The sequence below is a fragment of the Cibotium barometz genome, chromosome 19, assembly GCF_041138505.1.
Source record: "Cibotium barometz isolate CiBa-2024 chromosome 19, ASM4113850v1, whole genome shotgun sequence".
NCBI classification, from domain to species: Eukaryota; Viridiplantae; Streptophyta; class Polypodiopsida; order Cyatheales; family Cibotiaceae; genus Cibotium; species Cibotium barometz.
In genome coordinates, this window is record NC_141064.1 from 31,611,263 (window position 1) to 31,630,384 (window position 19,122).

Sequence of the window (19,122 nt, forward strand, 5' to 3'; positions counted from 1 at the left end):
TGTCCAAGCCATACTGTCTCTGCAGTAATCCAATACCATGTGGTGACCTAATCACCTCAATGCCTCCTCAATGCCTAAGAAATATCTGAGCTCCCCAGATCCTTCATCTCGAACTTCTGTCTAAGCAAGATCTTTACATCAAAGATCTCTGCATCATGGTCCCCCGTCTACATAGATGACAACAAGCACAACCCCTCTATCACCATGTCTCACATACAGCGAGAAATCTGCATTGGCTACATGAAAGCCAATAGTGACAAGATATTCAGAAATCTTGTCAGACCATGCTCTTGGTGCTTGTTTTAAGCCATACAAGGCTTTCTTCAACCTGCAAACATGCTCGGGGTGACTCACATCCTCATAACCAGGTGGCTGCAACATGTACACCTCTTCTTGCAAATCCCCATGCAAGAATGCATTCTTTACATCCATCTGATGTAAATACCATTGCTTTGACGCAGCCACTGCTATCACAACTCTCACTGTTGCCATCTTGGCAACTGGGCTGAAAGTTTTCTCATAATCGATGCCATATGTCTGCGCATACCCTTTGGCTACCAATCTAGCCTTATACCTGTTTATGCTTCTATCATTGTTATGTTTTACTTTGTACACCCACTTGCATCCAATGCCTTTCTTGCCTTCAGGCAGTTGCACTAAATCCCAAGTTTCATTTCCATATAGAGCATCCATCTCCTCATCCATAGCTTTCTCCCAACACACATTTCCAACAGCCTCATCAATGCATGTGGGCTCTACAACCTGACAACCTTTGCCATATATGCATAGTGATGTGCCACATAACCATCATAGGTAAACCTATGCACAGGGTTTTTCACTCTCCCAGATCTTCGTAGCTTTTCATTCATGGCTTCCATATCCTTCTTTACACCAAGTGTTCTCATAGCTGGGATCCCAAGCTCCTCATCAAGGCTCATATCTGAGCCACTAGACTCTCCATCAACATGAGAATGCCCTGCAGAAATGTCAGGCATACCAAGGGGCTCAACCACTTTCTCTTTTCCTTTACATGATGTACTAATCACATTTGCAGGATTGGTATTATGATGCAGCCTACCACTCCATGGTCTATCAACAGACCCACTAGATGAGGACTCTCCTGGTCCACTCAAAGACTGTGATTGCTGACCTGCATTCTGTGCAACCACACTTCCAATCACATTAGCCCCAACAGCTTCTTTTTCAGTAGCATACCAGTAGCATACCAGCATACCAGCTTCTTTTTCAGCAGCATACCAGTTGCTGACCTGCATTCTGTGCAACCACACTTCCAATCACATTAGCCCCAACAGCTTCTTTTTCATCAGCAGCATACCAGCTGCTCATCAAAGACAACATACCAGCTGCTCATCAAAGATAACATACCAGCTGCTCATCTCATCAAAGACAACATCCATGCTTACCCTCAACTCACGTGTAGCAGGGTTAGAACACCTGTATCCCTTTTTCTCAAGGGAATATCCAATAAGCACACATTTTTCAGCTTTTGGATCCAGCTTAGTTCTCAGCTCATCTGGCACATGCACATATGCAATGCATCCAAAAACTTTCAGATGAGACAAATCAGGTTTTCTGCCAGTAAACCTCTCCTCTGGAGCTACATCATGTATGGCTACAGTTGGAGTCCTGTTCATGATGTATACTGTTGTAGAAACAGTCTCAGCCCAATAGCTATGCGGCATATTCTTCTCTTCCATCAATGCTCGTGCAATCTCAGCAATGTGCCTATTTTTTTGCTCAGCAACTCCATTTTGCTACAGAGTGTATCTGCAACTGTCTCCGAATACCATTCTTCTTCAAAAATTCAGAGAACTCATTGGAGAAGTACTCTCCTCCTCCATCTGACCTTAAGCACTTTACATATTTCCCTGTTTGCTTTTCAACCAAAACTCTGAAATTCTGAAAGTGAGTGAACACCTCACTCTTCTCCTTCATGAAATATACCCACACTTTCCTTGTGTGGTCATCAATGAATGTCACATAATACCTGTAGCCTCCCATAGACATGGTCTTTGTAGGACCCCATACATCTGAATGCATAACATCTAGTGCATTTCTGCTCACATATCTGTTACGTGGAAATACATGCTTTGTTTGCTTTCCAAATTGGCATGCTTCACATATTCTCTGCATACCTTCCACTTTAAATTTTGGCAGCCCTGTCACAATTCCTTTAGTCTACATAGACTTCATTCTCTGCACATTCACATGTCCAATTCTTTTATGCCAAATGTCTATGTCTGCAACAATTCCTGAACCATTTGCAAACATCGCAGCACTCATTTCAGGCATGTGTACATTCAACGTAAACATTATGCCCACTCTGTTGCCTTTTGCAACCAACCTGTACTTGTCTTTAAAGTCTTCAACATAGCAACCATCAGGGTTAAACCGAACATGCAAACCCTGCTCAATCATCTGGCCAACTGAAACCAGATTCTTTGTTATGTTCGGAACGTGAAGTACATCTGCAAGGTACTTCACTTTGCCATCCTGCATAGACAATGGCACATCTCCAACATGGGCAATTGGATGAGCAGTGTCATTCCCTGTTTCCACAAAACCTGGTCGTTCAAGGTTTTTCATCTCCTTGAAGCACTTCCCATGACTTGTCATGTGGTTCGAAGCACCTGAATCCACATACCATACATCATCTTTTTGTGCTGCTTCAACATTTTCAGACATGGCATTCACGACATGCTGCATAACAAACAACCTTTCATTATCCTCATTGTTTCTGCTTGAGGATGCATAGTTGTTCTGCTGCACTTTCCCATTTTGCATGTCAGCCTGCTTCTTATAACATTCTACCTGCACATGTCCAGGCTTACCACAATAAAAGCATTCACGTGCATCAATATATTGCCTTTGCCAATTTCCACGTCCTCTTTGACTCCCCCTGCCTCTGAATTTGCCTCTTCCACCTGTGTGTTGTTGATGTTGTTGTTGTGTATTCTGGGACTATTGTTGTTGCTGCTGCTGGCCATAATTCTGATTACCTGTTCGGCCACCTCCTTGACCGCGTCCATGGCCTCCTCTACCTCGTCCTCTACCTGAACTTGTGTAGAAGGCCTGTTGCTCTGAACTGTTTTTGTTTTGTGAAGACTGTTGGTCTTCACCCAAGCTCTTCTCTTCTATAATCATCATAGACACCAAATCTGTAAAGTTGGAAATGTTTTCCTGAGTCTGAATAGACGTCTTGAACGCCTTGTATTGTCGCCCGAGACCACGTGGACAGACTTCCACCTTATCATCATCATCTACTGACACACCAATAGATGCAAGGGATTCCACAATACCCTTTATCTTCAATGCATAGTCATTCATAGACATGCTCTTTTTCTCCACAGTATGAAGTTCATTCTTCAACTGTATCTTACGTGCCTTGGTATTTGTTTTATAGAGTTTTACCAAGGTGTCCCACGTCTCCTTGGGGGACTTGGCATCCTGAATGTGTCCAATCATGGTGTCCTGTATACTAATGGAGAGCCAATACATAACTTTCCTAGCTCCTTGGTTCCAGTCTTTAAACTCTTTCACATCTGCAGCAGTCGGATTTATGTCCGGTATCTCCGGTGCCTCTTCATTCTCACCTTCTATGTAGTCCCAATAGCCCTTTCCCATCAGGAAATTTGTCAACCTGAACCTCCAAGCATGGAAGTTGTTCTTATCAAGCTTCTCAGCCACAATCTGGGTTATGCCATCATTTGACATCTTGCCAGACACACAATTTTACCAGAAACAGCACTCTGGTTTGTCCTGCACAAACTGCTGTATTTTCTGCAGCGGTACTGTAGTACTCTCAAATGTCACAACCATTAACTTCAATATGCATGCATACACCCAATGGCAACTGTTGACCTCTTTGCAGCACACACTGTGTCTGCAGTCTGCACAGCCAAATTTGTCTTCATGTAGTTCTTAAAACAGAGTTCTGCAAAGAATCGATGACTTACCCGCAGTGCTCGAAATCACCTACTTTCTGAAAAATGGAGGTCCAGACACGCCCGAAACGCGTTTTCGGCCCGAAAAATTTTGTCCTATAGCTTTACTCCCGCGAAGAAAGCTCCTCAATTAGAGATCGTTTGTCGGTGCCTCCCGTAGAGCTCCCGACAAGGGTGTAGTCAAAAACACAAATAGGGAAGAGTAGTTGAAGCTCTTACCCTCGTACTGCTTCCTGTGGTTCTCTTGCTTGCAGCTCAGCCCTTAGCATGAACCAGGCTCTGATACCATGAAAAGATGCAGGGGGGAAGAGAGCTTGAGCTCTTGCAGCACACACACACTCACAAAACCCTAATAGAGAACACATAAGGTGAGAGGCTGAAAATCTTCTTCTACTTTACTCAACACTAAACACACCATATACAAGATAAGAGTACACACAATATGAAAGGTACTCAACCAAATACATACAAGGGTTCTCTATAGTGTGAACCTAACTAAATGAGCTGGCGCTATAACTATGCCAGTCTCTAGAATGGCTGTCACACAGCCTGTCATCCCACTGGCCGCATATCACCCAAAATCTCACCAACCATGCCAGTGGTGTAAGTGTGGGGCCTATCCCCCAGGCGGGTCATCAGTGTCCACCGCCTCACTAGACGAGCTCGATATCTCAACACTCACCGCCTCCTCCCCCTTTATATATATATATATATATATATGTATAATCTTAAGGAAGAGTTTCACAAAGCTACCATGTGGCAAGAATTTGGAAGTTCGGGAAGGGGAGGAGGATTTGAATTTGGAGTCTCAAAAGACGTGTGAGGCACGGGTTACCCACTAGTATGTATAAAGGTGGGGAGGGGAGTCTCCCACACAAGAAGCCAAGGATAATAAAAATGACAGGATTTTAGACCTTTGCTTCATTTTTCACTTGAAACATACATTCTAAGTATCCCATGCAACTTCAAAAGTCTTATATCATGTGATATGCTAGCATCAGACTATGCTTCATAATCAAAGAAAGTGTTTGTGTATACATCTATCGCACCTTTTTTATTCTTCAATACTACATACATGAACTTATAGAGTTGCAGAGCTCTAATAGTCGTGCCTAGTGTAGGAGCATTAGCAACCCTTGTTTCATCTTCCCATTGAGGATATCCCAAAGGAATTTACTAATTAATATGCTTTTAATTATAAAAGATCGTAAGGAATATTTACTCCCATCATGCTTGTCATATTTTAAAATAGCTCTTAAGGATTCACTTGCTTGCATGTGCCATGAGATCTCCAAGATAAATATTCCAGCAATGAAAAGCATAAATATACGCAGGAATATACCTTCCTTGTAAACAATCGTATACAACACAGAAAACGAAGACTAGTTCAAAAGCAAAGCTTGCAAGAGGCTAGTTTATTGAGAATTACTGTCATTAAAACCCCGAGAGCTTGCAAGAGGCTAGTTTATTGAGAATTACTGTCATTAAAACCCCAAGAGCTTGCAAGAGGCTAGTTCAAAAGCAAAGCTTGCAAGAGGCTAGTTCAAAAGCAAAGCTTGCAAGAGGCTAGTTTATTGAGAATTACTGTCATTAAAACCCCGAGAGCCTTTTGTGTGTAAACTTTCTCTTCAAAAATGGTTTGTGTGAAAGTTTTTCACCCTTCAATGCACCAAAAATTCGCAAAAGGCTAATTGAGTGCAAAATGTCTTTTAAAGAGTTTGTAATATGAAAGAGTCCCTTGAGTAAAACTTGGGTTGTAATATGGGACCAAAATTTTGTTTGCACATTAATTAATTAATGACAAGGCTATAACCTTGGAACGGTTGATTAATTATTTTTTTGAAACCTTAGGAAAGGATGTGGCTGGATGTTGCGAGAGTTTTCTAGACTCTTCATTTAGCTGTCTCTCTCTCACCATGTAGATTTCGCCTCTCTCTCTCATACAGTTCATTTTCACCTCTCTCTCAGAGAGTTTGTTTCGTTGTGTGGCATGTTCTCACTCTCTTCTCTCTCATCGCTTCTCTTCTCTTTATTGCTTGTTGCAAGCCTTGCCAAAGAAAACGAATCCTACTTCACCTCTCTCTCAGAGCCGTCGTCACTCACGAACGCGGTGTGTTTGCTCAGAGCTGCTCGGTTGTTGCACGCGCGCGGTGTGTTTGCTAGGTCGTCGACGATCTTGTGGACGAAGGTGAATGCCTTGGTCCAAAGGTTCAAAACTTTGAACAATGCAAAGCAATAATGCTAGATGTTACATTCAGGAGAAATCATAACATAATGTTTGCTTATGTTTGTAGAAAATTGTGTTAGGGTGACAGCCGCTCGTTAATTTTTAGCATTGGTTGTTTCTATGACCATGTATTTCATTGGGAGGCAAAACATTGTGCATGACTGTGGAGTGGCGTTTGGCAAAGCTTGGATCAAGACATGCATGATGGAGCTCACTCTTCCATTATAGATTTTGTTATCCAATCACAAGGTCGAGACTCATTAGTGGTCAATCTAGAAAGCCATTGGCCATTGACCTTTCTTAGACAAGAGATCCAATTGATGTGTAGTGATGCACCAAGGGATTTCTATTTTAAGTTAGATGGTAGGAAAATCGGAAGCAAGAGTGAAGCTTCTAAAACCTTCTCTATTTGTATCGAACCACATATCCTAGAAATTGTGGAATTACCTTGAGTTTGTAACCTTTTCGTTTATAATAAAATTTCAAGAGTTATGTTTGGTCTATATGTTGTGTAAATGTTACTATGACAAGAGCTTATAGAAAACACCATTCATACATAAGTGAACTCATTTAATGAATCGTCTTCTCCCTAAAAATTTTGCACGTTTTGGAGGTTATCTCTTCTTCTTTCTTCTTTTTGCATTTTAGGTTAGCTCTCTTCTTGTATCTGATTTTCTTTTCTATTTGCTTTAATGGCAACAACACGTCCTAGGAATCCTTTCTCCTCTACCTTGAAAATGTCTAGATTTCAACATTAAGCCATAATAGGCTATTACTTGCATACATTACTTTGAATTCTACATATAGTTACCGTGGAGAACAAAAGGACCATTTCATGTAAAGACATTACCATGAAGCAAGCTTCTCTCACAAGCTTTCTTGGTGCTACTAACTATATCATAGAGATCATCATTACAACATGGAGATACAAAAATGCCTTATTAACATCCGCGGTAATGACAACTCACCACTCTCACTGTTCATGCTCATCTATGTGCTCTTGCTCATCTACATTCTCTTGCTCATTTGTGTTCTTGCTCATTTGTGTTCTCTATGCTATTGAGCTATGTGTGCACCCCATAGCTCATGTTCCTCCTAATGGTACACCGTCCTAGAGGGGACCCTGTGTTCACTATGGTGTATATTATCTTAAGCGTTCTGGGAAAAGAGGTGTGCTACAGGTACGTAAAAATTTTTGCAACAACGCCTAATGGTATACCGTCCTAGAGGGGACCCTGTGTTCACTGTGGTGTATATTATCTTAAGCGTTCTGGGAAAAGAGGTGTGCTACAGGTACGTAAAAATTTTGCAATCCTATTGGGAAACTCTAGTGTTTCAGGAGTTCTTGTTGAGTCCATGATAGTATAGTGTCTGCATGCCCAATACACGTTCTTGTGCTACTACATCCAGTCCAATCAAGAGTCCTCTATCTATACGTTGCTACAATCATAGTAGGAAGGTCAATTTTGTACCATCCAAAATCTCTCCTCCACCTTTACCCCTGCCTACTGCAAACCTTGGTAACCCTCATCTTGGTAACAACCAAGGTAACCAAGGTAACAACCCGGGCAACAACAAAGGGAAACCCCAACCGGAACCTCTCTCTACAGTGTTGGGCCAGGTCAATGTCAAACTACAGTGTTGGGCCAAGTCAATGTCAACCTCTCTCTCTACAGTGTTGGTGGGCGAGGTCAATGTCAAACTTCCCATCTTCAAAGGCTGTGCTTTGAAAGATGTGGATGACCATGTGTGGTGTTTTCTCTCTATGTGCAGGAGTAGAGGCTTGGAAAAAGAAGATGCCTATGTGGCTCCTTTTGCGTCCACACTTGAAAGTTCTATACATAAGAGGTTCAGCCAATTCCTAGCCAGCTGATCATTTTGCAGATTGGGCCACTTTGAGGGACACCTTTGTCCAGACCTTTAGGGCCAATAAACTGTGAGGATTGCATTCTCCAAGAACTAGGAACTTTACAATTATGTCATGTAGAGACAGTATATGAACTCATGACAAGAACCATAGTGTTGGTGGCCCATCTCCTACCTGGTGCCCTACCCTGGTGATTTCATGGTGCGACAATGGGTGTTGCAAGCCTTGCCTCGGACCACCCAACAAAAGATCTGGGAGAGAAATCCGGCCACCACCTTACTGGAGTTTCAAGAGCTAGCTTCCCAGCTAGAAAATGCAAGGAAAATGTTTGAAGGCTCAACCTCAGGTGCTACAACTTCACTGGAATATCCACTGGCTATTCTCAAAAGGGAGCTGGAAGCTTTGAAGCTTCAAAAGACACAAGGAGAGGATGGCACCTTTGGTCAACAAAGCAAGGGGTATGGTGTGCCATTTGCCAAACGCCAGGCCATACTCCACAAGAATGTTCCAAAAGAAGATATTACACCTTCTGTGCCAAAAGTGGCCATGAAGTCAAGGATTGCTACTATCTCAAAGGTGTCCACCATCTTCACCAACAACAAGAACAACTTGCGCCTACCCAAGCCACTATTCATCACACTACAACTTATGCCCCTTCTCCCCCCCCCCCAATGTACCACACCAATCTTCTACTCTTTTCACACAAGCCTATGCACTTGCCACTCCTTCCTATCCACACAACCATCCCACCACCATCATACCTTTCCCCTCTCATCCCTATCTCACCTGCTCTTCTCACTGCTTTTGCTGCCACCCCTACACCCACTACTCCTTCATGACCACCTCGTCCACTAGCTCCACTGCTCCTTCATGACCACCTCTCATCCCTATCTCACCTGCTCTTCTCACTGCTTTTGCTGCCACTCCTTCCTATCCACACAACCATCCCACCACCATCATACCTTTCCCCTCTCATCCCCTATCTCACCTGCTCTTCTCACTGCTTTTGCTGCCACTCCTTCCTATCCACACAACCATCCCACCACCATCATACCTTTCCCCTCTCATCCCTATCTCACCTACTCTTCTCACTGCTTTTGCTGCCACCCCTACACCCACTGCTCCTTCATGACCACCTCGTCCACTAGCTCCCCATAATCATCCAATCCTTTTTTTACAGGTGTGGGGAGCATGTCCATTACCAAAGCCGTCGTTCCCTTCCGGAAGGTACACCTCCTTGCTTCGACACTATCCAAAGAGGACAAGAATCATTATACCCGGCAACTGTCCAAAATAACGTGCATCAACCTCCACTAACTTCATGTTTCCAACCCCACTTGATGCTCATCTAATCTCAATAGAAAATGAAGCACCACACACCCTCCCCATCCCATCTTCTTCCTTGGGTATAACCCCTTCACCACTCTCCTCAACACCAACTCAGCACCTCAACACTATAGCAACTGCCACTCGTCCTCAATCCAAGGCCAAGGGGGCATAGAACCATTAGTCAAAGAGCAAGAAGAAAACTCTTTGCCTATTCATCATCATAACTTGGTGGACCACACATTTTTGGAAGCCTTCAAAGAGTTACAATAGGCTTACCTAATGGTGGTAGATAAACCTGCACGCCAAGAGTGCCACTTCTGCTCGGCAACACTATATCAACTTTCTCCATGTGGACTCTCCTTCAAGAAACCCAAGTTGGGGTGTCCATGTACCAATTGCTGGGCATCAGCCATATTGCTAGACAAGAACTGGGATCCCTCCACCAAATGGAAAAAGAAGCTTTAGAGGAATCTCATAGTGGTGGGCAAAGGCAAGACAAGGGTAAGCAGATTACAAGGTGCATGTGAGTTGGTTCATCCAGCACCTCTCTCATAGATTACTAGAGTCCTCGGCTCACTGTGCAAATTAATGGCACCCTCTACCTAGTGCAATAGTAGATGGTGGATCTCGTGTCAACTGGATGCTTGAATCTACACTCCATGCAGTGGGACTTCAGATCACTCGTCCGACCAACTTTTGTGTCCGCATGGTTGACGAACGTGAAGTGCAACCCCTTGGTTTGGTGGAAGGAGTCACAATCCAAATTCACGATACTACCTTATTACTTGATTTTGTGGTTATTAGGCTTCCAAATGTTAAAGGTGCTTACTCCTTACTCATGGCAGACCTTGGTTAAGAGGTGCAGGTGTGTTGCATGATTGGGGGACAGATAAGTTATATCTTCCTCAATAGCAGGGCTCCACACGGAACTAAAATTTGAGGAGGGACCAGACCAAGGTGTGCAAGGGGCCGCACATTATCCATCCCAACACTCATTGACCCCGGTATAGTACCTTACGATGAGGAGTCCAAGTTATTGGACTAGTTTGAAGTTGCATAGGAGCTCACATGCTGCATGGTGGAAATCTCGAAACTTCCTCTTCCCCCAGAACCATCATAATAATTCGAAGTGGTTGGCATGGGAGAGCCAATTACAGACCGACGTAGGGGCAAGAAGTTTACTAATCAACCACCTACCACCCAACCCACCAAGGCCGATAGTGCTACTCTCTGTCCTACTCGCCCACACCACAAACTGATAATTCCCTCAAGGAGCCTATCATCCATCCATAGGAGCTCCCAACTTCTTGGAAAAAGGAGCAATATGGGGATTTTTCACTTGATCCATACCCTGCTCATGACCCAACTACCCTCTACAAAGCAGTCGAATACAGGTGACCCTCTCCCCATTCCAGTGTGCCAAGATCCAGTCAGGGAATATAATCTTGGTACTTCAGAAGATCCTTGTCTCCATCCTACTAGCATCATGGTTGTGGGATCACCCCACCCTCTTGGACCAAGCCACCTCTTTTTTTCATTCCTTCAAAGATCTATTCGCTTGGACCTATAAAGATCTAGATGGTGTGCTGGTAGACATTAGGGTTCACACCATTCCCCTCCAAGAAGGTACCAAGCCAATTAGGGGATGCGCTTACAAGCTCAATCCAAAATATGTAGAGGCGGACAAAGTGGAGTTGGAAAAGATGGAATCTACCAAAATAGTCTCTCCAATGGAACACTCAAAGGGGCTCAATGGTCAACATGCCCAAAAAGGAAAACAAATAAGATCCGGGTATGTGTTGATTTCTGTTTTCTCAATAAAGTCACAATCAAAGATGGGTTTCCTCTCCCTTTCATGGATCGGGTTCTCGAGGATGTGGTCGGTGTCACAAACTCTATAGCTTCATGGGGATGGGTTCAGCGGCTACAACCAAGTGGCAATCCACCCAGAAAATCGAGCTAAAATAGCCTTTGTCACACAATGGGGCACGTACATCTACAACATAAGATGCCCTTCGGCTTGTGCAACGCGCTTGCCACATTTCAACGCCTTGTCTCACTAACATCTTTAGGGAATTTCTCCGCACTTTCCTCTGTGCTTTCATTGATGATTTTTCCAATTTCATCGGTACTCACTTATCTACTTGTATAGAAGCCTTTGCTGAACACTTAGCTCAATTATCATTAATATTCACCAAATGTAGGTCTTCCAAGATGCGCCTTAACCCTTTTAAGTGTCATTTTCTAGTAGTGCAAGGTACCCTCCTTGGTTACATAATCTCTATGCAAGGCCTTGTGACTTGACCTCGACAAAATTGTAGCCATTCTCAGCAGGTTACCCCCTCCCATCAGTCCTCCCAAAAGCACTCAAGTATTTGTTGGTCACACTGGTTATCACACAGAAGATTCATAAGAATTTATGAATTGCTGACATAGACCTACCATCATTAACACGTCTACTCAGTCCCTCCACTCCCTTCCAATGGTCCACCACACAGAATCCAATGCTTTTTCTTATCTCAAAAAATGGCTCACTGAGGCCCCCATCCTCATTCCACCTGATTGGTCCATCATCTTCCATGTTCATATAGAGGCCAACCAAACTACTGCTGTTGGTGAAGTCTTGGCCTAGCCAAGCCAGGAACATCCAGTGGACAGGCTAATCTACTATGTCAGTTGCTTACTCAACTAGGTATAGAAATGAATTACAAACGGAAGGTTTGGTAATTGTTTATGCCTACCAAAAATTTAGGCACTATCTTTTGGGTGTTCATTTCATTGTTATCACCAACCATCATGCCTTGAAATACCGTCTCAACAAACCGCAAGTGGCTGGGAGGGTGTGGCGGTGGCTCCTCCTTTTTTAGGAGTTTGACTTTGAAATTCTTCTTGGCTGGGCAAACATCACGTCGTGGCAGATCATCTTTCTAGAATCGACTCCAGAGAACTAGCCACATCCTCAAATATTGATGACCTACGTGATAATACCTTTTCAAAGTTGATGCAACCCTGTACTCGTATGGGAATGTGATTTTGGTGGCCGGTCAACTGTACAAAGCAGGACATAATGAGATTCTTTGCCCGCTGTGTTAGTCCTCATGGGGTGCCACATTTGGTGGAAGATGCTCATGCAACTCTCACCCATGCTTTTTTTTTTGGCACATTGCCACACCCTCCTACATTTGCTTCTTTTGGCACACCGTCACCCCTACTCCACTTATTTTTGGTCCACTATCTCACCGACTCACCCTCATCCCCCTCCACTTTAGCTCACAGCCTCACTTTCAAGCCTCTTGGCACATCAACCATCCTGTTTTTTGTGCACCTCTTTCCATCAATCCATCTTGATTTTTGTGCAACTATTTTAATCAACTTTCACCCTTAACTTTGGCGCCTTACCTATCCCTCTCCTTAGACTTTTGGCACACCACTTCACCACATCATCTTTTCCATTTTTCTATAACCTATCAATAGCCCCATGGCCTTCTCTCCATCAACCTCAACATCCGCAACTTCTACCCCACACAACTCCTCCACTTTCCCACCCTTGTCAATCCCAAGGGACCTTCCTGTCTCCATTCTCACCCCCACTCCTTCACTGGTGTCCACCAGCCATACATACAACCCAACGACTCCTCAGGAGGGTGTACCTGGGATGTCCGAACTTTGGTCCATCTCCTTTTGCCAACCAATTCGGAACATTGACTCCTGTCGGTCCACAGGTTTGCACACTTCCATTTGCAAGATCAAGCTTCAATCCACACACAAGATTTTTTCGAAGCTCGAGCTACATCTTCAGGTACCCCTGTCGATCCGTGAGATTGTTTGTCAACCCAACCCCCTCCTATGGGCCACCTCTAAAGTTCAAGTTTTCAACCAACAACCAAAGCTTCATATTTGGGGGACCATTTTCAAGTACAAGCTCCCACTTTGGCACACCTCTTGGCGCGGGCTCTGTTGGTCCCACTTTTACCACTACCATGACGTTCTAGTGGATAACATTGATTTATCCTCTTCTTCCATCACCACCACCCCTGAAGGCTCTCCCTACTCCACCCCCTCACTTGGGTCTGACACAAATGACCCAACCTACATGCCATCAGATGAGGAACGTGAACCATCAAACCACTTGCCACATGCTACCCCACCTCCTTCCAAACTTCTCATCACCCCTTTCCAAATCACCCCCTACCCATTACAACTCTAACCAATACACTTTTTATATTAACTTCCATGAGCCTAAACCACTCCCAAGGCCCCCTCTTCCATTCCCTCTTCACTCCCTCCGAGCTCACCACACTCGGCCTAACATGATTGGCTACCATCCAACTTCCTCCTGCTGATCCCGCATTGTGCGCCTCCCTCATCTGCAACTTTCCTCACTTTGGTCTTGCCAATAACCTCACCTATTGTCTCTCTGCCCTCGCTCTTTCCGATATGGTCGGCCCCTCTAACACTTTCGTTCTCATAGGTCGCCGGTCTGAATGGAGAACCTCTACTCTTTCTCTTATTACAGGAGATAGAGCTGCTCCTTGCCACTTGGCCCTCTTCGCCCTTTTTCATTACTTCTTTCTATTCTATGACTTACCCACCAACCCTCGCCCACTTACTTCTTCCTTTGGTCTTGCCAATAACCTCACCTATTGTCTCTCTGCCCTAGCTCTTTCCGATATGGTTGGCCCCCCTAACCCTTTCGTTCTCATAGGTCGCCGGTCTGAATGGAGAACCTCTACTCTTTCTCTTATTACAGGAGATAGAGCTGCTCCTTGCCACTTGGCCCTCTTTGCCCTTTTTCATTACTTCTTTCTATTCTATGACTTACCCACCAACCCTTGCCCACTTACTTCTTCCTTTTCCATAGAGGCCTTCTACTACTTATGCATGGCTAGACCATACCCCTTTGGCCACTTTATCTATGAGACAACTCACAATAAATACAGTAGATTCCATGCCCAATAGCTTCGATCCATCTCCAACTTTGCTTGGCCCAGTGTCCACTTCCTTACTTATAGTCATCATGTTCCCCTTTCGCTCCCACCTGCTAGGCGCTAGTGTGTGTCCGCACAGACCCACCCGAGCGTCCTTGCCAACGTCGCCCAATATGCATCTTCGTCCACAAGTATCGTGGTAACCTTTTCCCCCTTCAGTTTATCCACCACAGCTTCATCCACAATTTATGCTTCTTGGGTGACCACACCAATGGTTTCCCTCAATCAGGAGAGGAATGCAGCTCATTCACTTGCCAATCTCACTACACTGCCTTCTGCCGCTAGTCTCACTACCTCACCATTCTCCCCACTTGCTGGTCCTGCACCCATCACTTCAACACACGACTGTTTTCCTCTTCTATTCCCTCTTGACTTGGAGCACACCCCGCCATTGAGCCCGCAGGTCACTGATGCTTCTCTTGCACCTATCGGGGTGAATACCTCTCTAGGCCTTGCTGCACGCCCACCATCTTCATCTGTAGTTTGCTTTTAGAGGCCTTATGGCCACACATGTTGTTGTTGGTCCCAGCCAAAGTCAGAGTGCAGCTACTGGTGTGGACCCCATCTACAGAGTAGAATGGCTTTATCGCTCCTCCTCACACCTAAAACCTCTAGTTAACTTTTGGTTACTATTACTTTCAAAGTTTAGTATATAGGATTTTATTTTATTTCATTGTATATATCATTGAACATGTGATCAAATTATCTCTGTTGTAATCTCTATTTTGAACTCATAAATATCACCAAATGTCTTGGCATCCTCTCCATCCTCTACATCGGCTTTTCTCTGCCATTCATCATCTATTGTAATCTCTATTTTGAACTCATGAATATCACCAAATTTTTTGGCAGCCTCTCCATCCTCTACATCGGCTTTTCTCTGCCATTCACTGAGGATGGTGAATCGATTAGTAGTGGGAGATCTGTAGCCACCTTGGTTGCCCACTCCTGCGGCCACCTTGGTCCTTCACTTTTGGACGGGACAAAAGTGCTAGCTACCTTGGACCTGTCTAGCTCATTGCATTGTCAACACCTGGGCTAGCATACCACTTGCATCACTTGCACTAACACTACAACGATGCACCACTTCTCTTGTGCTCACTTGATGAACATCACACTCCTTGGCATAGTGACCGTGGTAGGGCCACTTGATAGTCACCCTTGAACCAGTCCAAAGGCCAAGCGAAATCATACAAAGGGATATGGGATTGTGTGATGGGGGGGATCATTCTAGCAATACTAGTCTCATCTATTTTTGTGTTTTGGTGTTTTCGCCACTCTCACTGTTCTTGCTCATCTACGTGATCTTGTTCATCTCTGTTCTTGTTCATTTATGTTCTTTCTCATGTGTGTGTTCTCTGTGCTAGTAAGCTATGCGTGCGCCCCATAACTCACATCCCTCCTAGCAATACTAGTCTCATCTATTTTCCTTTTCTGGTGTTCTCGCCACTCTCACTTTCCTGCTCAACTACGTGCTCTTGTTCATCTGTGTTCTTATTCATTTGTGTTCTTGATCATGTGTGTGTTCTTTGTGCTAGTGAGCTATGTGTGCGCCCCATAGCTCACATCCCTCCTATCTTGCGACAACTCCTAAGAGCATACTGTCTTAGAGGGGACCCTATGTTCACATTGTGGTGTACACTGTCTTAGGCGTGAGGGGGGCAAAGAGGTGTGCTACAACTGAGCTTCCCATGGGAGATTTGATAAAACCAAGCTACATAGATAATTCACATCGTATTACTTTGAGAAAGCATAACACTTTAAATGAAATTTAATCACATCGACATAGCAAACCTTAAAATAGCCTTCATAACTCTGTCGTTGACCTCCTTGTGCATTTTGGATAAGATATCAATCTTCTCCATGTTGAAAGGGAAGTATTGAGGAGTTTTTTGTATCGAAATCTTCACAACGAAGGAGGGGCCCAAATACCTCAAAGCTTCATAATGCCAATGTTGAAGCTTTGAGGTATTTGGGCCCCTCCTTCGTTGTGAAGATTTCCGTACAAAAAACTCCTCAAGACTTCCCTTTCAACATGGAGAAGATTGATATCTTATCCAAAATGCACAAGGAGGTCAACGATAGAGCTTCAACATTGGCTCTAGAGTCTTGTCATACCCTCGGTCATACCTGAACCTAAGCAAGCATAGGGAGTAAATGTCCTTCTGCATCATTGTCACTCTGTGTGCATGGGTAGCTAGAATGTAGTTGTCCTAAAAATACTCAATAATCCAATCCTTGGTAGCCTCCTAAAAGCAACACAGCATCGAACCTTGCTAACGCATACCAATGTGGTTCCTTTTTCAAATGGATCTGGCAAGGCACTAGAATGGTAGCTTTAGAATTGCGCTTTGCATGTGCCTTTGTACCTTTTGCAGTAGTCCATGTAGAAAGGACCTATGTTGCTCGTACCACCGAGTCCTCATTGACCAAGTATTGGATATGTTTTTACCTTGTGTTGCTTTTTGACCTATTTTAGGATCTTTGGATGAGGAGGCCCGCACAGTCTGCGTTGTCTGTGCCATCTATAACAAAATTGGATAGATAGCTCAAATGACTAACAAGGAAAACTTTTTTGGATAAAAATCACTACAACGCGAAAGACAAACATACAACACATTAAATCCCCCACATCACATTGTAGTGAATTCAAAATCAAGGAAACTCCAACATGCAAAATCGGCTCAAATGATCAACAAGGAAAACGTTTTGGATAAAAATAACTACAACGCGATAAGAAGACATCCAACACAATCAATCCCCCACACCGCGTTGTATTGAATTCACAATCAAGGAAACTCTAACATGCAAAATCAACTCGAATGACTAATAAGTAAAACTTTTTGGATAAAAAGAACAACAACGTGATAGACAGACATCCAACACAATCAATCCCCCACACCGCGTTGTATTGAATTCACAATCAAGGAAACTCTAACATGCAAAATCGGCTCAAATGACTAACAAGGATGAGTTTTTGGATAAAAATCACTATAATGTGATAGGTATACATCCAACACATTCAATCCCCCACATTGTGTTGTATCGAATTCGTAATCAAGGAAACTCCAACACACAAAATTGACTCAAATGACTAATAAGGAAAACTTTTTAGATAAAAATCACTACAATGCGATAGGTAGACATCTAACACATTCAATCCCCCACATTGTGTTGTACTAAATTCACAATCAAGGAAAGTCCAACATGCAAAATCAGTTCAAATGACTAACAAGGAAAACTTTTTGGATAAAAATAACTATAATGCGATAGGCAGATATCCAACACATTTAATCCCCCCCACCGCGTTGTATTGAATTCATAATCAAGGAAACTCTAACACGCAAACTCGGCTCAAACGACTAACAAGGAAAAGTTTTTGGATAAAAATCACTATAACGTGATAGATATACATCCAACACATTCAATCCCCCACATCGTGTTGTACCGAATTCACAATCAAGGAAACTCCAACATGCAAAATTGGTTTAAATGACTAATAAGGAAAACTTTTTAGATAAAAATCACTATAATGCGATAGGTAGACATCCAAGACATTCAATCCCCCATATCGTGTTGTTGTACTAAATTCACAATCAAGGAAAGTCCAACACGCAAAATCGGCTCAAATGACTAACAAAGAAAACTTTTTGGATAAAAACCACTATAACGCGATAGACAAACATCCAACACATTCAATCCTCCACATTGCGTTGTATTGAAAGAAACTCCAAAATGCATAGTGACGCTTCTACACATGTTAAACACCTATTTAACAAGTACGTGTACAAATCAATACAACATGAAGGGAGAACCCATAAGTGTACAGGGCGCTATCCTTGCATTGTAGTGATTGTACTAGTACTGGAAGGGTGGTTTTGGAGTCTACGAAAGTACGTAAGAAATCACCTTATTCAATACAATGCAATATGGGATATTGAACAGGAATGCAAAGATCGAGCAACATTGTTGTGAATTGGACGCGCCTGAGTTATTAAACATTCGATTGAGAAATAAAAACTTACTCGTCGTCAGGTAGAAATTTTGTCCACAAGAATGAGTTTCGCTCTGGTAAATTTGGCAGTTTAGGGTTTAACAGAAGAGGTCACATCTTTAAGTAGGTGTGATGCATCATGATGATGTCAAAAAAGTAATGACGTTATGTGCACGTGGCATGGAATGATGAATGATATCGAATGCATGAGTGACACATGTTTATCACACGTGTGACAGAACATGGGCGGCTGCCAATGTATGCCTGCCACGTGTAAAGACCGAGGGATAAAGCACTACCACATGCATTATTTACAGCGTGACTTTTCAAAACTCTTGGCTATTTTTTTGTGAAACTATTTTCTTATACTCTTGCTCTTCCGATCGGTGTTGTCCCCTGCAATAGCATGATATTGATAATCTTTCCGATATACTGCTCCGTGATGATGGTCTCTACCTCTTTGCAAATTTTAAGGTGTGTTCTCAAATCTTAATGGTCTTAGAATGTTCTTTTTCATAATTGAAAAATGATTATGAGCGTGTAATTCATGTACCTAAGCAAATCATGTATATTGCAATTTAGTACAACACGATATAAGGCTTCACTTGCCAACATCCACCCTAAATCGTGCTATGCTGACTTGAAATATACAATTTGCAATATACAAGGTCAGTATAGTGTGAATATGGAACCCTACGGTCAATCACCAGCCCATAATCGTGTTATAATGAAAAACTATAGTATCATGAGCT